Source organism: Halictus rubicundus, chromosome 9 (assembly GCF_050948215.1).
Source record: "Halictus rubicundus isolate RS-2024b chromosome 9, iyHalRubi1_principal, whole genome shotgun sequence".
Classification (NCBI taxonomy): Eukaryota; Metazoa; Arthropoda; class Insecta; order Hymenoptera; family Halictidae; genus Halictus; species Halictus rubicundus.
In genome coordinates this window covers 618,552-642,548 of record NC_135157.1, presented here as the reverse complement: position 1 = coordinate 642,548, position 23,997 = coordinate 618,552, and the positions used below count along the sequence as shown (strand labels likewise).

General features: G+C 36.5%; 1 protein-coding gene across 1 annotated transcript in view; it reads left to right on the top strand.

The window, feature by feature from the left end:
- Lerp (lysosomal enzyme receptor protein) overlaps positions 1 to 23,997 on the top strand; it is a 67,368-nt gene that overhangs the window by 39,844 nt on the left and 3,527 nt on the right. The gene's annotated exons all lie outside the window — the stretch shown is intronic.

The window sequence follows — 23,997 nt, the reverse complement described above, 5'->3', positions numbered from 1 at the left end:
GGTCCAACGCTAGACATTCTTGGCGGGGGAAGCCCGCTGGTATTCCATTGACATTTCCCTGATTCAATTTATGGAACGTTTATTCGATAAATTTTATCGAATCACACTCCTGCTCCCTAGATACTTCAAGGATAAATGGCTGTTGCATATGAAATGACCGATTTTAGAATGCACCTTTCATAAAGCGTTTCAATCAAGAACTGCCATGTATAATCTACAGGTTTATTATATAGGGTGGTCCAATATACATATTAGCGCATCATTATCTCCGCTGTTTTTAATATTTCTTCTAACATTTTTAATTTTCGTTTATCGATATTGTAAAGATGCATCTATGTGGAATTATTCAACTTTCTTTCTTTAGGTATACATATATCATTTTAAAAATGGCTAAAACTTGGATAGACATATTCTTCTTCTTTTTATAAAGTAATGTAAAATACTCGTTTTTAGTGCTCCGTAAACGTAGTGTTGACCAATGGTTTTTTAATATAAAGAGGACTACAATATGGGAATATAGTTTTTTTCTTGTTGAAAGAGTTTCGGAGATTTCAAGGTTGCCTTCATTTTTTAAAATAGAAACATATATTTTTCTATGCACAATGAAAAAGTAAAATCTTATGCACATCGTTGGTAATAAATTACGATCTATCGCTGACGGCAATACAAAATAAATTGTTCAGTAAACAACAAATACTAAGTAGCAATCAATAACTAAAAAATTATTTGTAAATAACGATTAATTTCATTGTTTAAATAATGTATTTAGACTTGTTCAAGTAATAAATAATTTATTTCTGTTTGTTATTTCAAATTCCAAATAACAAATTAAATTCTATTCAAATAAGCATTTGAATAAAACTTTATTCAATTTTTCCATTCTATCATTTATCATTACTTATTACTTACGATAAATAGTAACAACATGACACTCAATAAATATATAAACAATTTAATTTAAATGTGTATTAAATAATTAATAAATAATAATAAATTTAATTTAGTTTAATATATTTCATGAGATATGAATTTAGGCTTGGTAACAAGAAACTCGAATGGAATGTACTATACTAAAGTATGTTTGTATGCATACATATTTTTTTAAAGTAAATAACCGTTATAAATATACAAATTATTTAAGACATTGTTCTTCGCAACATATTTGAAGACTTTTACCTTACGCATTATTTTCTTAAAAATGAGAGTTTTGTATACAAATAGAAGCGTCGAGTGTCTGGGGGATAACATGATTTGACGACATAGATAAAATTCCGTAATCCGTTTGTCTAAACCGTATCATACTAATCAATCACTTTTTACGGTCGACGTCAAAGATTTTGTTCAAAATAAAATATGATGTAGTGCGTGTAGAATTAGGGTAGGCTATCATGTTGGTGGTTTCGAATTTGTTTATAAAATAGAGATTATTCATTGTCGTATGTTTGTCTATTTTCATGAAAACTCAACGTGTTAAAACGAAAGAAGAATTAACTTAATTTACCATAATTCAGAGAAACATGTTTTATAAATTTTTAAATCAGCAACATGGCGATTTAAGACCGTCAGTTTCCGTTTCTTACATACCAGCACTATATCATATTGTATTTAATTTAAAACAAAATTTCTTATGTCGTCTACAAAAAGTACAACAAAGAACAGAATATAAACAGAAGACAGTTTGGAGTAGTTTATTTGGTTCTTGAGTAAAACGAGGTTATCGATCTTGTATTTTTTTTTAAACTGCAGTTAATAAATTAGTTAAAATAATTTTCTAATTAAACAATTTTAATAAATTTTTGATTTTATATAAACTTATATCTAGTATTATTTCGAACATGAGTTTATTTTTTCGAAATACAAAATCTATTATAAACGGATGATTTCGTAAATTAGGTTGAATGCCAGCTAATCTTCAACCAAAAATTAACTCTTAGGTTAAGGCTAGTGTGTCTTCTATAAAAAAAGATGATTTACTTTTCTGGATTCACCGTTACAAATAACTGTAATAAGATAGCATAATCTTGGGAAGAGGCAGAACATCAAGAGGTTCATATTTAACAGACATCCAGAAGCCCAACTCTCTCGAAAGGGCTTTCAAAGATTTCCGCCGGCACATGTCCCTTTCTAGAACCATAACTTTTTCCTGCAAATATTTACTTAACTTATGTTTTTTCCTACATCCTGAAGCAGAGGACTTATGAATCCTCATGTTTCGTGATCACTATCAAATATCTTTCCTGTTTTCGTTTTTTCCCACTTCTTTGTTGCGTTTTTTGGCCTATTTTATTTAATATAAAATAGTGGGCAATACTTGGCGAAATAAATATTTCAAATACAATTTATTTATAAAGAAATAGTATTTTAAATAGGATATATAATTTCGAAAATAAAATATTTTTATTTCAAGAATCTGAATCACGAAATAAAATATTTGTGTTAAGAATCTGAAATACAAAATATATAATATAATATATTGCTTTATTCAGCCTTACAGCCAAGAATTGGACTCGGTTTACGATATCCTATATTTACAAAAACTATCTTATCCACGCATTCTCTCTCTCTCTCTCTCTCTCTCTCTCTCTCTCTCTCTCTCTCTCTCTCTCTCTCTCTCTCTCTCTCTCTCTCTCTCTCTCTCTCTCTCTCTCTCTCTCTCTCTCTCTCTCTCTCTCTCTCTCTCTCTCTCTCTCTCTCTCTCTCTCTCTCTCTCTCTCTCTCCTCTCTCTCTCTCTCTCTCTCTCTCTCTCTCTCTCTCTCTCTCTCTCTCTCTCTCTGATTCAGTCATCCCTACTCTGACCAATTTTCCTATACTCTGCCTACTCCAATTCTTACCCTGATTATTGCACCATTTCCTATTTTGTTACCTTTGGTTTAAGTTTGACTAAATTTAAATTTATGTTCGACATTTTTATCCATCCTCCTACTCACTATGTCCTCCATCCTGATCCTTCCCTCCATTTCCCTTGTTAGGTGTTCCAGATTACCATACCTGTCCCCACATAGGTCACATTCTCTCGCTTCGTCTTCCAGCCAGTATTTATTCCAATTTTTTGCATTTCCACATCGTACTTGGACTAACAATAAGAGCTTTTGACTGTCCCCTCTTCCCTCCTTCCTTAAGTATTCTGGTAACTCTGTCACTCTTATAAGCTTGTACCTTTTGTTGTATTTTGACTGCTCTATACTTGTATATTGTTCTTGCCGTTGTATCTTGATGTCTCTCTCTTTTAGTCTCTCCTTTACCTCTCTCTCTCTCTTGCCTTTTCATCTCTTCCAGCCCTGCTTGGCTCGATCCGTTTCTCTTTAAGAATTCCTCCCTTTTTTTCCTGCTTTCGCCCTGCACATTCCCTAATTCCTTTTCCTTTAGACATTCCTTGGCTACTTTCCTCCCTATGCTATTTCTTACTCCTTCCGTGTATTTCCAGGCCCTAATCCCTGCCTTTACTCTAAGCTTCGCTCTTTTTGTCTCTTCCAGTACCAAATATTCTGGAGTACGCACGTCCAAACCAAGTGTCCACTTTATGTATCTCAGCTGAATCCCTTCAACTTCTGTTCTCTCCTTGAAGCCCCATAACTCTACTCCGTATAGCAAACATTCTCATTTTAAAATCACTTTGAAATTTCCTTTCGCAGATTTCCCATACTTGATTTAGGACTACGTTCGCTCTCTTTATCCTTTCCTTTACATGACCTGCTATCTTTCTGCTGCTTTCAAACTTTATTCCTAAATAACAGAATTCCTTGACTTCCTCTACCGTTTCCCTGTTCCAGTTCCATGCAGCTTTCTTCTCTTTTCCTTTCCCTCCCTTAAATATTATTATTTTTGTCTTCTCCGTATTTAGCGCCAATTCCTTCTTGTCGAAGTACTTTTCCAGCATCTTCATCATGCATTTTAGATCTTCCTCTTTACCTGCCACCGCCACTACATCGTCTACATAGGCTAGGGACCAGAATCTTTCTGTACCTACTGTTATTCCTTCCACCAGTCCTTTCCTAAATTCTTCTTTGATTTTGTTTAAATTTGGATATGTTGTAATCCGTAATGATGTATGAACATATCTCAAAGGATTTTTCCTGAAAAAGGAAGCTGGCAGAGATCTTTTACACAAAGTTATACAGTACACCTGGCCAAAACGATCAGTGTCAGACCAAAGTCTCTTAACAGATTTTCGATATGCTTTCATAAATAAAAAATAGGCGAAAAACAAAGATTTCCGATTAGTCTATATTACTTAATGTTAAATAACTTTTTTGAAAAATTATTTTTGGCTATTATAGTTTAATCGGATTTTGGCTCACTATTAGGCAATACAAAAATAATTCTTTTTTATAAAAATGTAAAATTTATAAACTGGATTTTGTGCCGCCTCGGCGCCACTGTGCTGCATCCGGCGATTCAGGTCATTGTACCGACCGATCGGCCGCTATTCACCGATAGGCTTGGAAAAACCAATGTCCCTTGTACTATGCATGGTACTAATTAAGTTGTAAAATATATATTAGCCGAAACTAACCCCAAGAAAGAGGCCTCAAGATGCATTGAGTCCAGGGGTGGTCGCGCACCTACCGAAGCTACCAGTGGCCTGTGTCGTATCTAAAGATTTATGACACGCTAATAATCGTTATTGAGTTGAAAGCCAGACCCTACAAGCTGGTTTATTTAAATTATTGCCAACATGGCACAATACAAAATTCACTTATTCTTTAATCAATTTAAAAAATTCTCTAAATACTAAAATATAGCAGAATACACTGGAATATACCAAAATATAGCAGAATACATTAGAATATACCAGAATATACTTGATTAAACTAGAATATAGCAGAATACAATAGAATATAACCGAATATATATATCCATCATTCAGTAAATGCTTTTGTATTAATACGTTGCCATAACCCTTCTCATTTCGTTTTTTATATATAATTTTTATTTTCGTTCGTCGTTTTTCCATCAACATTCTTAGAAGAATCTCGTCATCGTCTGCTCCTTCTTTAAGTAGTAACAAAAGTAATACAAACTCTTCGTTCGATATAGTAAACGACGTACTAAAGAACAGGAGAGAAAAGAAAAGGAACCTACGACCACCATAAAAATGCGTTTGGACGCACGCGCCCAGGCGCAGACGCATGCGTCCAGACGGGCATAGGAAAACGCGCTTAGGAAAACCAGACGCAGTCGAATGCGATCACGTCTGACGAAGTTTGACGAATGGAGTATAAAAGGCCTCAGGATCACAAAACGCTGCGTCCAAACGCACCTAGGAAAACCCACCTTTACTCCACTCCATAGCTTTTCTCCATAGCTTCCCATATCTTTTTCCTTTTTACCGTGTCGAAGGTCGCTTTTAGGTCCACGAACATGGCGTAAACTTTACCTTCCCTCTTTTTAAGCTCCCTCTCCACCACGTGCCGCAGGATGTATGCGTTATCTATTGTCCCTCTGTGTCTTCTAAATCCGGCTTGCGTATCTGGTAAAATTCCTTTATCTTCTATGTCCTTTATCAATCTTTCATTGAGTAGTGAAAGATATCTTATATGCAGTGCATAGTAAACTTATCCCTCTGTAGTTTCCAGGGTTGTTCTCGTCTTCCTTTATGTATAGGGGGATTATTACCGATTTCTTCCAGTCATCCCATGCTTTCTTAATTACCCCTTTTTAATTCCATCCTTGTACCTTCCTGACTATACGTCCATACTTCGTTCGGGATCCCGTCTCCTCCCGGTGCTTTTTTCTTTTTCAATTTTCCTATTTGCCTTTCCATTTTTCTTAATTTTTCCTGTATTCTGTTCCATCTCTCCCTATACATTGCCACGTTTTTGTGTTTTGTTTGTTTCTACTTCTTTTGCTATTCGTCTCCTTTCCCTCCCCTTTTCTTTTATCCTTTTCTTCCTGTAAGACTATTGTTCCGTCCGATACGAAACACCGTACTTGGGGGTTCTCTGTGAGGGCGCATGGGGCACCGTACAGAGGTTTTACTGCTTCCGCATGTCCGAGGGGTGCCGCAATAAACCGCCGCTACGGGCCGAATTGGGATAATCTTAAGGGGGCCGGCAGGGTTTGAAATCCATATGCTTATGCATGGGTCAAAACCTTTTCAAACTATCGCTTCAATATTGCAATGAGCAGTTTAAAAGTGGTCACTTGTGTTTCCTAAAAGTCCAATTTATGTCTGTATAGAGCCCAAATTTCGAATTTCTACCTCATCGCAGAGTAATTAACAATATTCGGCAGAAAATTCGAATTCTGAAGCAAGTATGACGTCACAAGATGGCTGCCGCTGAGAGATTCTCTTAATTTCGCGAGATTTAGTGTTCGTATCGAAAAAAGGGCTCTATACAGACATAGCGAAGACATGTACAAACACGGTGGTATGCATTTTTAATTGATTACTTACTTATTTAAGACGTAAAATGACTAGAAAAAAAGGCACAATTTTGCGGTTCAGGTTACTAGCGCCACGGTCTCTCCGCGGCAAACACTGTACGTTGCGATAGAATACGGTCGATAATGCAGATCGATAGTACAGGTTTACGTATGTACGATATGTATGCTGCCGAATATTGTTAATTACTCCCCGATGAGGTGGAAATTCGAAATTTGGGCTCTGTACAGACATGTATTGAACCTTTGGGAATCACAATTGACCATTTATAAACTGCTCATTGCTATATTGAAGCGATAGTTTGAAAAGGTTTCTGACCCTTGCACTTGCCGCTACGCGGCTCGTAACGTCAGGCTTGTTTCGTACGCCTCGCGACCGGCGGCATGCTGCCGAATATTGTTAATTACTCCCCGATGAGGTAGAAATTCGAAATTTGGGCTCTGTACAGACATGTATTGAACCTTTGGGAATCACAATCGACCATTTATAAACTGCTCATTGCAATATTGAAGCGATAGTTTGAAAAGGTTTCTGACCCTTGCACTTGCCGCTACGCGGCTCGTAACGTCGGGCTTGTTTCGCACGCCTCGCGACCGGCATCATGCTGCCAAATATTGTTAATTACTCCCCGATGAGGTAGAAATTCGAAATTTGGGCTCTGTACAGACATGTATTGAACCTTTGGGAATCACAATCGACCATTTATAAACTGCTCATTGCAATATTGAAGCGATAGTTTGAAAAGGTTTCTGACCCTTGCACTTGCCGCTACGCGGCTCGTAACGTCAGGCTTGTTTCGTACGCCTCGCGACCGGCATCATGCTGCCGAATATTGTTAATTACTCCCCGATGAGGTGGAAATTCGAAATTTGGGCTCTGTACAGACATGTATTGAACCTTTGGGAATCACAATCGACCATTTATAAACTGCTCATTGCAATATTGAAGCGATAGTTTGAAAAGGTTTCTGACCCTTGCACTTGCCACTACGCGGCTCGTAACGTCAGGCTTGTTTCGTACGCCTCGCGACCGGCATCATGCTGCCGAATATTGTTAATTACTCCCCGATGAGGTGGAAATTCGAAATTTGGGCTCTGTACAGACATGTATTGAACCTTTGGGAATCACAATCGACCATTTATAAACTGCTCATTGCAATATTGAAGCGATAGTTTGAAAAGGTTTCTGACCCTTGCACTTGCCACTACGCGGCTCGTAACGTCAGGCTTGTTTCGTACGCCTCGCGACCGGCATCATGCTGCCGAATATTGTTAATTACTCCCCGATGAGGTGGAAATTCGAAATTTGGGCTCTGTACAGACATGTATTGAACCTTTGGGAATCACAATCGACCATTTATAAACTGCTCATTGCAATATTGAAGCGATAGTTTGAAAAGGTTTCTGACCCTTGCACTTGCCGCTACGCGGCTCGTAACGTCAGGCTTGTTTCGTACGCCTCGCGACCGGCATCATGCTGCCGAATATTGTTAATTACTCCCCGATGAGGTGGAAATTCGAAATTTGGGCTCTGTACAGACATGTATTGAACCTTTGGGAATCACAATTGACCATTTATAAACTGCTCATTGCAATATTGAAGCGATAGTTTGAAAAGGTTTCTGACCCTTGCACTTGCCGCTACGCGGCTCGTAACGTCAGGCTTGTTTCGTACGCCTCGCGACCGGCATCATGCTGCCGAATATTGTTAATTACTCCCCGATGAGGTGGAAATTCGAAATTTGGGCTCTGTACAGACATGTATTGAACCTTTGGGAATCACAATTGACCATTTATAAACTGCTCATTGCTATATTGAAGCGATAGTTTGAAAAGGTTTCTGACCCTTGCACTTGCCGCTACGCGGCTCGTAACGTCAGGCTTGTTTCGTACGCCTCGCGACCGGCATCATGCTGCCGAATATTGTTAATTACTCCCCGATGAGGTGGAAATTCGAAATTTGGGCTCTGTACAGACATGTATTGAACCTTTGGGAATCACAATCGACCATTTATAAACTGCTCATTGCAATATTGAAGCGATAGTTTGAAAAGGTTTCTGACCCTTGCACTTGCCACTGCGCGGCTCGTAACGTCAGGCTTGTTTCGTACGCCTCGCGACCGGCATCATGCTGCCGAATATTGTTAATTACTCCCCGATGAGGTGGAAATTCGAAATTTGGGCTCTGTACAGACATGTATTGAACCTTTGGGAATCACAATCGACCATTTATAAACTGCTCATTGCAATATTGAAGCGATAGTTTGAAAAGGTTTCTGACCCTTGCACTTGCCGCTACGCGGCTCGTAACGTCAGGCTTGTTTCGTACGCCTCGCGACCGGCATCATGCTGCCGAATATTGTTAATTACTCCCCGATGAGGTGGAAATTCGAAATTTGGGCTCTGTACAGACATGTATTGAACCTTTGGGAATCACAATCGACCATTTATAAACTGCTCATTGCTATATTGAAGCGATAGTTTGAAAAGGTTTCTGACCCTTGCACTTGCCGCTACGCGGCTCGTAACGTCAGGCTTGTTTCGTACGCCTCGCGACCGGCATCATGCTGCCGAATATTGTTAATTACTCCCCGATGAGGTGGAAATTCGAAATTTGGGCTCTGTACAGACATGTATTGAACCTTTGGGAATCACAATTGACCATTTATAAACTGCTCATTGCTATATTGAAGCGATAGTTTGAAAAGGTTTCTGACCCTTGCACTTGCCGCTACGCGGCTCGTAACGTCAGGCTTGTTTCGTACGCCTCGCGACCGGCATCATGCTGCCGAATATTGTTAATTACTCCCCGATGAGGTGGAAATTCGAAATTTGGGCTCTGTACAGACATGTATTGAACCTTTGGGAATCACAATCGACCATTTATAAACTGCTCATTGCAATATTGAAGCGATAGTTTGAAAAGGTTTCTGACCCTTGCACTTGCCGCTACGCGGCTCGTAACGTCAGGCTTGTTTCGTACGCCTCGCGACCGGCATCATGCTGCCGAATATTGTTAATTACTCCCCGATGAGGTGGAAATTCGAAATTTGGGCTCTGTACAGACATGTATTGAACCTTTGGGAATCACAATTGACCATTTATAAACTGCTCATTGCTATATTGAAGCGATAGTTTGAAAAGGTTTCTGACCCTTGCACTTGCCGCTACGCGGCTCGTAACGTCAGGCTTGTTTCGTACGCCTCGCGACCGGCATCATGCTGCCGAATATTGTTAATTACTCCCCGATGAGGTGGAAATTCGAAATTTGGGCTCTGTACAGACATGTATTGAACCTTTGGGAATCACAATCGACCATTTATAAACTGCTCATTGCAATATTGAAGCGATAGTTTGAAAAGGTTTCTGACCCTTGCACTTGCCGCTACGCGGCTCGTAACGTCAGGCTTGTTTCGTACGCCTCGCGACCGGCATCATGCTGCCGAATATTGTTAATTACTCCCCGATGAGGTGGAAATTCGAAATTTGGGCTCTGTACAGACATGTATTGAACCTTTGGGAATCACAATTGACCATTTATAAACTGCTCATTGCTATATTGAAGCGATAGTTTGAAAAGGTTTCTGACCCTTGCACTTGCCGCTACGCGGCTCGTAACGTCAGGCTTGTTTCGTACGCCTCGCGACCGGCGGCATGCTGCCGAATATTGTTAATTACTCCCCGATGAGGTAGAAATTCGAAATTTGGGCTCTGTACAGACATGTATTGAACCTTTGGGAATCACAATCGACCATTTATAAACTGCTCATTGCAATATTGAAGCGATAGTTTGAAAAGGTTTCTGACCCTTGCACTTGCCGCTACGCGGCTCGTAACGTCAGGCTTGTTTCGTACGCCTCGCGACCGGCGGCATGCTGCCGAATATTGTTAATTACTCCCCGATGAGGTGGAAATTCGAAATTTGGGCTCTGTACAGACATGTATTGAACGTTTGGCAAAGACAATTGATCATTTATGAACTGCTCGTTGCAACATTGAAGCGGCAATTTGGAAAGGTTTCTGACCCTTGTACGTGTCGCTACGCGTCTCGTAACGCCAGGTTGCTTCGAAATATCCGTTATATTCCAGTAACTAACTAGAATGAAATATGTTGTTGTCCATGTGACAGTAGAAGAGGTTTAGCAATAATTTCTTTTTTGCAGCTTGAGGACTATTTTTAGAAATTACAGGCGAAGTTTGCAATTTCTGCGTACATTGTCGATGAACGGGCTTCGCTTGCGAATTATTATCACCGGAACTGTTTCTCCACTTCAGCTACACTCCTTTTTGTTTAATTTAGAAAGGATACGGCTGTTGTAAAATAATGTTTTCGACCATGACAAGTAACTTTATAGTGTAGGAAAGTGTAAACAAATTTTTTTTTACGTTTTTTTTTCGATGATGAGCCAGTGATTCACATGTTGGAAAAAATGTGGTCACATTCCCTGAAATTTCCCCTTCAAAATGAACCCTTCAGAAGAATGGAGAATTCTGATTGATTATGTATAGATGTGAGTTTGTATGTGACTTGAATATGTTCTACAAGAAAGGTGTCATTTCTCAATGAAAACCACGAGAACGTGGTGATTATTTACTTGACAATTAGGGTTTCATAAAATATACTTCAAAACCAGAATTTTATGTTGTCGGCTTTGCAGTCTGCAAGGTACTGTCTGCAATATATATGTTTAAATAAAAATTTCAAATAACGAATAAAAGATAAAAAAAATTTTATTCGTTATTGGAAGGTCATATCGTCGATTTGGGAGTTCTAGTCTTAGAATTTAATGGAAAAAGGGTGACACGTTTTTTGAAATGTCTGTAAAATCAACAATTTATAAGAGATCGAAAAATACTTTGAGATTCGGTCACTAAACACTACATATATTAAAATTTGAATAAAAGCCGAAACATTACTACAACAGGGATGACCCATAGTTCTCGAGGTAAAAAAAGGGTCATTTAGTCGTAAATAGGGATGTGCGGGCCGCCCGATTGTCGGGCGCCCGAATCGTCGGGTCGGGTCGCAGAAAGTCGGGCGCGCGATACTTCATGACACATCGAGCGGCCCGAGCGTTTCGGGCTACCCGAGAGTTTCGGGAAGCCTGCTCGACTTCGTCGGGCGGGTTCGGAATGAATCGGACAAGTTCGGGCGAGCGAGTTATCGCGATACCTGAGATTCAACTCTGCGTTCTTATGAAATACATAATGGTAACAATGATATATGATTTCGAAATAATGCACGTTACACGTGAAAAATTTAAGAGAAAACAGCACAAAATGTAAAAAATTGTCATAATTTACCATATTCTCATACGTTCTAGTTGTATGTAATTTCGTAAGGATATTTTAACGACATTATCGATACATATGCAAGTTCATTCGGAGGAACAAATTCGTCAGAATGCCAGAAATATTGTCTCTTAAATTTTTCATACAAATAAAGATTATGCATATGTTTGCCAATTATACCTACGGTAATTATGAAAAAAACCAAGTATATTAAAAATTACGTTAATTAAGCTATGAAAGAAGTATCATTATTGCCATTATGTATTTCATAAGAACGCAGAGTTGAATCTCAGGTATCGCGATAACTCGCTCGCTCGAACTTGTCCGATTCATTCCGAACCCGCCCGACGAAGTCGAGCAGGCAGCCCGAAACTCTCGGGTAGCCCGAATCGAGACCGCCCGACTTTCTGCGACCCGACCCGAACCCGAATACCGGGCGGCCCGCACATGTCTAGTCGTAAACGAAGTCTGCAGGTATTGCGGAGCGCACCACTCACCTACCTGAAACGGGGACACCCCGCGTCCTTTTCCAGCTCATTGTGAAGCCAATGTTCAATTCTCCATCCTTCTAAAGGGGTCATTACGAAGGAGAAACATTTTTAGTAGATACTTTTATGGTTTTACTTTTCTGACTTTATAATGTAATGAAGAAAGGGTGATCCTTTTTTTAACACGTCTATTTAAAATCAACAATTTTTAAGATATCGAGAAATCCTTTGACATTTGTTCATAGGTCGCCAAAGACTACAACATATTCAAATTTGAACAAAATCCCACAGTAGTACTCGAAAATGTGCCCGATTTCGCGTGGAATGACCTCGGTACACAAATGACTGATGCATGAAGCTTGAAGTCCATAATGAAGAAGCGCGGAATAAAATATAGCAGGCCGCCGAAAATTATCGGAAAGTAGTAAAAAATATCACCTCGCAATTCTAATTACGGATCAGACAGGATGTCAGTATCAGTCAACGTTCGAAAGGATAATATCATATAAGGGAGAAAAGACCGCATTTGTTCAAGAAAAGGTAGATGAACTTATGTCACATCACACAAACGTAATAGTAACTTGTTCGAAATCCGGAAAATCACAGGAAATTTATAAAATTTAATATATAATTATTATATAAATAATATATAATAATAGTAAATAATCTTGTTGTTAGTAAATAAATACATGCTATTTATAATTCAGAATGCAATTTTATGCGTGTTAATCGATTGAAAATATAAATACATAATGATAAAACATAATAAAATTTTTAAAAAATGCGTTAGTAGGCAGGATTTGAACCCTGGTCGTCGGGGTGAAAGCTTGGCACGCTACCGTCGCGCCACACCAATTTTTGAAGTCTAGAACAAATACGGCATGACATAGAAGATATATACATTTATATATATATACAATTTATAATATCGTAATATGAGACATATATATATATATATATATATATATATACATATATATAATAATATAAATATATTATTACATTTATGCGCTTCGTGGCATAAAAAGAGTTGCTTTAAATTTCATTTAAATGAGATTTGAATATAATTTTCTTTCTGACAGGAAGTAAATTCCGGCTCATTTTCAAGAAGTCCTGGTAATATGTATAAAATTATTATAATGTTAAGAATAAACTGATTCAATTTAATATAAATCAAATGATTTCCTTAGCTTTTGCATACACTGACCGCCATTCGAGTTTCATTTCAGAGATATTAGCGAAAAACTGCAGAGGTAATGTGACAACAAGTCCTGCGTATATCTACGCGCCCGTGGCAATGTATGTGTTAGCATGTGTTGGTCGGCTGAATTGGGCTCATGAGGCAGGAATCAGTTTCACGAAACGCTTGTACATTTACGGGTTTGACGACATGGCAACAGTGAGGCGAACGATGATATGTGGCAACCATGTCTAGTCGCAAGCTTTCTCTCTCAATTTTCGTTTCTCTCTTCTGCTACTACTCAAGTCGGCATTGCATATATTCTTTTTTACCGATATCTCGTAGACGCGACGTAGTTCCACAAAAAAAATTTTAACCATTCCACAATGAGTTTTCCCTACTGACCGTTCGAGGACCGTTCGAGAATTGGCGTGACAGTCAAGGCCAAATGCCTGCCGGCCCCCTTAAGTTATCGTTAAGGGGGCCGGCAGGGTTTGAAATCCATATACGTATGCATGGGTCAAAACCTTTTCAAAGTATCGCTTCAATATTGCAATGAGCAGTTTAGAAGTGGTCAATTGTGTTTCCTAAAAGTCCAATCTATGTCTGTATAGAGCCCAAATTGCGAATTTCTACCTCATCGTGGACTAATTTGTAATATTCGGCAGAAAATTCGAATTCTGAAGCAAGTATGACGTCACAAGATGGCTGCCGCTGAGAGATTCTCTTAATTTCGCGAGATTTAGTGTTCGTATCGAAAAAAGGGCTCTATACAGACAGGCAACGGGGCCGGCAGGCATTTGGCCTTGACTGTCACACTATGTTACGCTATGCCTTTTTTCTAGACATTTTACGTCTTAAATAAGTAAGTAATCAATTAAAAATGTATACCACCGTGTTTGTACATGGCTTTGCTACGTCTGTCCAGAGCCTTTTTTTCGATACGAACACTAAATCTCTCGAAATTAAGAGAATTTATTTAGATAATTGAGAATTTATTTAACTTAAGAGACTGTATTTCTGATAAAATTGACTGGGTTTTCTTGCTTTGTTTTAATGCTCCAAAAACCGTATTATTTATGACTAATCTGCGTATGACCACTCTAATATACGCAGAAGGTTCTTACTGCGGTTTGTTGATGAACAATATAAACATACAATATATACAATACAATAATACACACACACACACACACACACACACACATATATATGTATCTTACCGTTTGGAAATAATTTATACTTACAAGTGTATTGAATACGAACCACTATGTCAGCAAAAATATTTAAAATAAAAAAAATAAATTAAAATAAATAAAATATATTACGACGAAATCCAAATATCTTCAATATTTTTCAACTAAAATACTATTTTCAAGTATTATTTTGAAATTTTATTACATGAAATAGAATATTTTATTTTCAAAGTTCTATGTATACTTTAAAATAAATAGGATTATTTATTTTTTACTATTTAAAATACTATTTTACCTAGCTCTGTGTATAATTCAGAAATATTCCTTTTTCAAGTTTTGTTTATCTGATCTGAATTAGGTTCCAAGATACTTATGGAAAATAATAACTCATATTCTGGAAAATGTTATTTCTGTTTTCGTGATTTATCATTTAAGAAATACAAATTTTGTGAAGTAATATAAATTATTTGACTCTGTAATGTAAATGATTTCAGTATGCGTAAATCGTTGTCACTAGTTGTGCTACTTTCTTTCTCGTTTATTAAGAGAATCTTATAAGAAATTTTTTACACGAATGATAAGAGTGTCGACTATATTATCATTTCAATCAAGATTGATAGATAGCTCTGTCAGAATATTTGATCGTCACTATTGTATCTGATAATATTCGTATATGTGACGATATGGTGCAATGCAATAATAGTTCAGTTTACGTAATTGCATCGGTTTCTAAAATGGTAAATGTGATCAATTAGGAATGGCTTCCATAGTAATGGGAATAATAACTCTTATCTCGATTTTTATTACTTTTTTTACGACACAAACTATGTAATTAAGGTATCATTAATATTTAGTACACATATAAATTATACGTACATATGTGTACATAGCAGTAGGAAGACCCTTTCCACTTGTCACAATAATGAATGCTTCAAGGTACCATACAGATGATCTTTTCGAAAAGAGGGTAGTATTGAAAGTCAGTTCAAAGTTTGAAGAGATCAACTTATCCAATTATTTTATATAAATTTTAATAATGCATGTCTTTATATCTCTACTCAGTTAAATCTATTACAATATAACTATGAGATATATAAATAACTATTTAATTCGAAAATTAACGAATCAATTCAATTTATTTATTATACGTGAATAATTTATGAAAATTTTTATAAAATTGAATTTCGTCTAGAGTATGAAAAAAAATGATAAAAATTGCTTCTTACAACTTTTTCGTTTGGGCTTGTAGTGGAAATTAAAAAGATGTGTTTGTAGATCCGCATAAGTTACATGTATGCAAACAGAAAATTTCATTGAAATTAATTAATTCGATTATGAGATATAAACGATTAAAAATTGTAAAAATTACAGTTTTCCACGATATTCTGCCTAATTTTGCCGTTTTATTCCATTATTCGGCAATTAACACCATGTGCAATCGTTTATAATTCATGAACCGATTGATCAATTTCGTTGAAATTTTCAGCATGTATTTATATGAATTTACAAAACACATTTTCTAAATTTTCGTTACATAGGGTAAAGGACCCAATACTGTGGAGGTGGTAATTACTGTGCCCATATTAATCACACTTGTTTTTAAAGGATAATGAATATTTATACATATAACATGTAAATTGACTAATTTTAATAAAAAAATGTAATATCTCTTTTTTAATATTCATTATGCTTTAAAGATAAGTATAATTAATATGGGCACAGTAATTGATATCCTCACAGTAATTGGGTCCCTTACTCTATCAGCTAGTAAATTAATCAATCTAGCTTGGCAGAAACACTGAAGTCGTTTGGTTCATTTATAAAAGAGTTATTCTGATTTCAAATGTGTGCCGAGACTGGTGCAAAACAATGAAAATGCTCCTGGGGGGTTTCTCCCATTTTCCTTCCGGTGAAGAAGCGATTCGGAGAGTACACGCTCAAGTATCCAGATGTGACGGGAGAGTCTCCATCTTGAAAAGTTCTGGCCGCCACATGGCCTAGAATAATATACTTCCGTGCAGTCGGTTTTTTTTTCCCATGGCAGTGCTTTGTCGTGGATAGTATCCCCATTTAGAATGGCGTGACCCTCGAAAAATCTTGTAAGATCATTTCATAAGGGTAAGCAGATGTGAGTACTACGGTCTGTATTTCTATTTCCGTTTCCGTTCTTTTCACCGGCGTTTGTCACATGCCTCGGTACAAAAGTTTAATTTCCTTTGCTCCTTCGCGAACACAAAGAACAACTTTGAACTGCAACATTATTCACACTTGATCGCGTGCAAAGCTTTATTTTTCTTTTATAATAAAACCGACGTTGGTCACATGTCGTGTAAATATTAATTGGGTCCCACTCGCGTTCAAAAAATCAGAATAATTTATTGTTCTCGTACACGTGTTCTATTATAGACAACATTAATTTTTCAAGATCTTTACTCGTTGTTAATGAATTAATTCATGTTAACACGTTAAATGCTGCACGAATTTTGTGCATTTCATACGAGGTTTACTTGTTTCATTTACAGGAGCAATCAGCGTTAATAATAACAATTGTTAGTTACTTGTAACGATTAAATCTTCACTTTACGCTACGATTCAGTTAATTTTATGATGATCATTTTTAACATTTCAATAGCACTAGTTACCGGGGTCCGTTCAACGTGTTCAACCAATTTCTGGTTTATTTGTAAACTATATTTAATAGTATTAGAAGATTATACTTCAAATTTCACGTGATGTTCATTATAATCAGCGCATGAATATTTGTTTGCATGTGAAAATACTTTTTTAATTTCAAGAATTGTGAATCAAGGTATCGTGAATTGATAATACCTACATGTCCAGTATTTTTAATTTTATGCATCAATGTGGTCATGACAAACTGGCTAGATACACACCGAATTGTTCGCTCATTGACATTTGGCAGAACAGGTCTTCTACGATCTTTTATGTACGATTCCTTTTTCCATATGGCTTATGGCCAGGGCCGGTGTAAATGTTGTCGGGACCGAGTTCAAAAATTTTGCGGCCAAAAAAAAACACTTCTAAATAAATTATTTATTATAAACGAAATTGTTATATATTATATAAATGTTCAGTTTTGTGCGAGGCTTACTCGTTTGCGTTCGTGCGCGCGGTCGATCCATCACTTGTCGGTTTTTCGACATACATCAAAAGCCTCGTACAAACCTGAACATTTCGACGAACATTTCGACGAACATTGCGCCGAACAGCGACCGAAACGCAAAATCGCGCCGTTCGGTTCGCCGAAATGAATGTCGATTTTGCGTTTCGTTCGCTGTTCGGCGCAGTGTTCGTCGAAATGTTCAGGTTTGTACGAGTCTTTAGGTTTCCAGCGTGCCCTGTGTATTTCAAATGGGACGCTCGGCGAGAACCTGGCTATGGGATTTCCGAGACATGGGTAATCGTAGCGTAATGACCTCGGTTACCTGGGAATTCCTCTAATAGCAAAATTTAGGCACTTTTCCGCCGCATATAATGTGGGACAATTAGTCCCACAACTTAAGACTGTCATAAATTTAAAAGCAACGTATTTCTGTAACTGCGTCTCTATTGTTCTGTGAAATTTTGAAGTTCCATACTGTTCCACAGTAGAGCCTTCCGTATGCGAGTACCCTAATATCTGAACGTTCTATTCTTCGAACAGCGTTGGACAAGGATGTTGTGTACAGTGTCATAATGGCAACGAAGCGAAAACGTGTGATTCTAAAGCCTCGTACAAATCTGAACATTTCGACGAACATTGCGCCGAACGGGGCGCCGAACAGCGACCGAAACGCAAAATCGAGCCGTTCGGTTCGCCGAAATGAATGTCGATTTTGCGTTTCGTTGGCATACTCCAATTGTTAACTTACTTTCCGACTCGACTGTATATATGTTCCCATAATTATGAAAGTGGTCTAAGTCATATATTTCTTGTTTCGAGATATTTAATGAATTGCATTTGAATAAATTAAAAAATATTTTTATATTATGCGACATTTTAGTTTATAATTTTATTAGTCTTGATTAATGGAAATTTATTATGAATATGAAATTTTGTGTGAATTTCATACGAAAATGTTTTTAAAGTTTGAACTGACTTAGACCATTTTCAAAATTAACTGAATGTCCTATAAATGACTTAAAGCAATAAAGAACTATGAGTTTTATTTGAAACAATAACTTTAATGAAATAATTCATGAACATTTATTAATTATTTTTAAAAAGTAATCCATTTTTATCATTTCGAGTTTTTAAGATTCTTAAAATGTTCCTGAAAAACTGGAGGGATGTATGGTAGTAAACACATAATATCTTTGTTTTTCTTCCGTTACTGGTCTAGTGGTGGTGTATAATGGAAGTAATTTAATATTTCCGTATATTTTTGGTCTTCCTCTTTTAGGTGAAAGATCCAAAACGTGGAATTTAGAATCATCTAAAGAAGTTTTATAGAACATTTTATAAGGTTCATTGTTCAAGAATCTCATCCATTGAATTTGCAGCCAAGAGACAGATTCGCCCGCGGTATTTTTTACTCTTCTTGTTATTGACTCTTCTAGTGATTTCCGCGACATTCGTTTTATCGAAAATGTATTTCTTCTTCTACACTTTTCTATCAATTCATAATAATGCTCAGGGTAGTATAAGTAATTTGCTTTTTTTGTTTTCATTTCTATCAACCCAAAATCACGATCATTCGGTAGAAAGGAATGACCAGAAAACCAAAAATTTGTGGTCTACCGTTTCAATATTATTACTTGATGACTGAGCAATTTTCATCCATGTCAATGCTACTTTAATGTTACGATTTTGGCCTGAACATATCTGTTGACATAGTGGTAAAATATATAAATTATTTGCCGCCAATAATTAGTTCCGAAGAGCCCAACTGAATTATATCGTTAGATAAGCCGGAATGAATTGTCGTTTCTGTTATTATTTGATTGTCATTTATCGGCTTATTATGTAGTTCAGAAACGCGTCACAGAGGGCCACGCGCCATTTTCAAGTTATGTTTATATAATTTCTTTAAATTTTTGACTTAGACCACTTTCATAATTAACACTAAATGAATTCCATATAATGTTGAAATTACAACCACTATCTAATGGTCCATTTTTTAAGATATCGTAAAAATTACATTGAATAAATTTAGTTTAAAATAATGTGGTGTGAAATAACTGATAAACTCATTCTTTTTTAATTTTGACTTAGACCATTTTCATAGTTATGGACACATATGTACATGCTGAAAATTTCATCAAAATTAATTAATTGACTAATGAGTTATTATGTGGAGCGGTAATGGGTTTGCTTACATTCAATGGCCCCTAATAAGAGATTACAAGAGCGACGCGACGTCCATGAAAATGTTCCATGTATAATCCATCGCAGTTGACCTTCAACGATCTTCAATGACCTTGAGTCGTAGGTCACTGTACGCCTCTTAGAACGTCTTATTAGATAGTACATAGAAAAGTATATCATTCTAATTTAAAAAACGGATGACCTTCATATGTCCTCTACCCGTCCACCTACAAAAAATGTATTTACATAGAATCAACCACCATCTAAACCACGCAAGTTTCGTCTGATACATTTTTTTATCATCAACCTATCAGCAACCGATGTTTAAACATCGAAAATTTCTCGAGAATGGGACCTTTAGTGTTCAAATACTTTTTGGATCCATTGTGTAACAAAAAACCAACTTTCAAGATAAAACTGCACAGAATGTATGCAGTAACCCAATGCATATGTACGATATTCACAATTTGGTAATATCTGTTTTATTGTTAACGAATCGATGCCTCTTCTTCCAATACGTCTTGATTATTGATAAAAAGGATTTATCATCTCGTATGCAATGTATGAATTGTGTCGTTCATGTATGTATCATATAATTACGTATGATCGGAATGTAGATTAGCACTGGCAGATAACCACAATCAAGCGAAGTATTCGTTAATGTTTGCATTACCGATGTTATTCATATTTATCTGATGATCGTTTCCGTAATCTTAATGACAAATGTCCGAAAAACCCTTTAACGAACGTAATAAGGTCATTTGCGCATAGGTTTAATGCGCCGAGTATGGCATAATTGCTTTACCATTACGCATTCCCCCTCAACAACCTAGAATTAAAGTTTGCGGTGTTTAGTAGACTTGGATAAGATAAGGGTAGCTAATTATCGGTGGATTCGTGTGTAATGTTTCTAAATGAAATTTCATCAGAAACAATGACTTGCGAAGAAATCAATTCCACAGCTGTCGCCACTTTTTTAATACATTTTAATTACACGCGTGGACTTGCATTTTGTTAGTTAATAAGATAGTTTTACGATACAAAACACGATGCACACAATATAGTCGTGTTGCTGTGATATGTAGGTCGTACGCGAATATGTTTACACAATTATAGATTACCAGAAACTACGCATTACGTAGAAAATTTTCCGTATTTGTTTCGTGAATTCGATCCGAGAGTTTGTCGCAAATATCTAGCAAGCTGACGTAACTTCAAGTAAAGAAGAAGAAGTTATTTTTCCAAGAATTTTAGGTTAACAAGTGCACTGGTGACGCTTGTATCAAAGAGGGTAACTTGTTATTTTAAACGAAATATGTCGTGCACTTTATGAACTATTACATTTTCTAAAATTATTTAATTTAATAGGAAAGCGTAATTGTCTTAATAATACTTTGACTGATGCCATCAACATCTTACAATCTTTGTGGCTGGCTGAGATAATTCACAATCAGACTATAGCCGCATTAAATTTCTTTTTTCATTATTTTTTTATCGGACTTTCACCAACAAATTCCTGGCATTTTTCGAATAAAAATAATACCAAATATGATATAATTCTGATGATATTTACATGTGTAATGAACGATGAAAGTTTCGAATGCATAGAAGGACAGCGTATGGGAAAGAAAGAGACGCGGAGGCCCGCGTGAGCTCAGGCGTTTAAATAAAAAATTGAACTTTTTTTATTATTAACCCCTTGGCTACTGTGGGCGCCTATAGGCGCTTAGAAATTTTGCGTTTGTGACACTGAGAGCGCCTATAGGCGCTCGACACAGTTTGGCTTTATTATTTACGTTAATATTAAATTCGTAATATTTATACTAATTCGGTTCAAAAAAATAAATAATATTGTTTTAATGTAGTGAAATTCAGTTTTTTGATTATTGAAATATGTTTTCACAAAAATGTATCCCTACCCAAATGTTCGCCGTTCTCGGCGCACATCGATATACCCGACCCGTATTATGTTACATTCCTCGGCGATCTCCTGGCCGATATACGTTTCTGGTTAGACCCGTCTTGTGGACATATGTATATCGAGAAAAGACTATAGATGGTCAATCTTCAGTAGTTTACTCTTCAATAGGATGAAAAAGGATCATGTAACTATAAGTACGGTAACATATTATGAAAATGGACATACAGTCAGTCAAAAAAGTGTCTATACACTCTTTAAAGCGGAATAATTTTTTTTTAAGATTTTAGTTTTTTCAAGAACTTAGAAAAATTACTTTACTACATGATGGGTAAAAAAAGTTTCGAGGAAATTGTTATTGGTAAGAATTGCGAAAAAGTTAATATACAGGGTGTTCCACATAAATGGGAACACCTAAATATCTTTCGTATTTACAGTCCTATCAGAATTCAGAGGACAAAGTGACACTATTGCAGGGGGCAATATAATGGTGAAGAAAAAAATTTTTTATGTCGTGTTTTTTTAAATGGAATAGTATATTTTTTTACGATAGCATGATAGACAATAAAAAACTGAATTTAGTGGATACCACATTTTTGAATTTGAAATGACCTTGAGCAAGAATATTCATGTTGAAGCGGATGAAATGTGGAAGTTTAAAACTTACGTGTTTCAGCAAAGATTGCGCGTTGTTTATGTCGGGTTGACCTTTACATATCATAATAAATGTTCGAAATGTTGACCATCCGTATTTATGCAATGTTGCAATCTTTTAATAAATGATCTGTAGGCATTGTCGATTTCCTGAGACGTAATTGAAGCACATGCCGCAGTAATCCTTTGCCGCATATCCTCTGGCGTTGTGGGTTGGTACCGGACTCTTGTTCGAGTTGTCGCAAACTTACATGTGGATCGTTAGATACTGCAGCTAGGATATTAATTCTATTTTCTTTGTGAGTTACAATTCTTTGTTTATTACGATTTTTAGAACTTACACTACCGGTATTTTTAAATTGTTTTACCACGACGGAAAATGCGTGTAACGAAGGACAAATACGATTCACAAATTTTTCACGATACAAACGTACTGCTTGCCTCAAAGATTGGTGGCTTTCGCCATAAGTGAAAACCATATCGATTCGTTCCTGTACAATATAACGCATTGTTATCACTTTCACGTTTCGAACTCGAATAATGCAGAAGGAACAACGTACTTATTCTAACCGATTAACCTTCTGTTATCGATCTCAATGATACATATTCTAACATTACAGGGCCCGCTCTAGGGGGGGGGGGGACAACCCGGGCATTTGCCCGGAGCGCCAAAATTTAGGGGCGCCATTTTGGCTTTGGCTGTAAGTGTAAGAAAAATATTGATGTTTTAAATATTCAGTTAATAGAAAATGTCTGACTACCCTTGCCAGACAATTTTGCTAAAAAAAGGTCATTCTGTTCAGCGCGGTGCTTAGTGCTTAAAAAGGGGCGGCAAATTGTTTTTTTGCCCGGGGCGTCGTAACCGCTAGAGCGGGCCCTCAACATAAACATACGCTGTTTACTATGAAAACTATTTCGAACATTTATTATGATATGTAAAGGTCAACCCGACGTAAACAACGCGCAATCTTTGCTGAAGCACGTAAGTTTTAAACTTCCACATTTCATCCGCTTCAACATGATTATTCTCGCTCAAGGTCATTTCAAGTTCAAAAAGGTGGTACCCACTAAATTCAGTTTTTTATTGTCTATCATGCTATCGTAAAAAAATATACTAATCCATTAAAAAAAACATCGGTGACCTTGAAATTTCATTAAAAAAACACGACATAAAAAATTTTTTTCTTCACCATTATATTGCCCCCTGCAATAGTGTCACTTTGTCTCTGAAGTTTTCTGATAGGACTGTAAATACGAAAGATATTTAGGTGTTCCCATTTATGTGGGACACCCTGTATATTGATTTTGCAATTTTCTAATCTGAATTTGTAATGGAAATTTATGAAATAGGTTTTCTAGATTTATGTGACATACATATTATATGTATATATTTATGCTGAAAATTTCACAGGAATTTGATACTATTGCCATGAGTTATAAACGGTTGAAAATAGTGAAAAAATACAGTTTTCGGCCCATCATAACTGTAATAAATCTAAACATTCGATTTCGATGAGATTTTCAACATGTATATATCTAACTGACATAAAGCAAAAAGTATATTTTCCATTTTAAT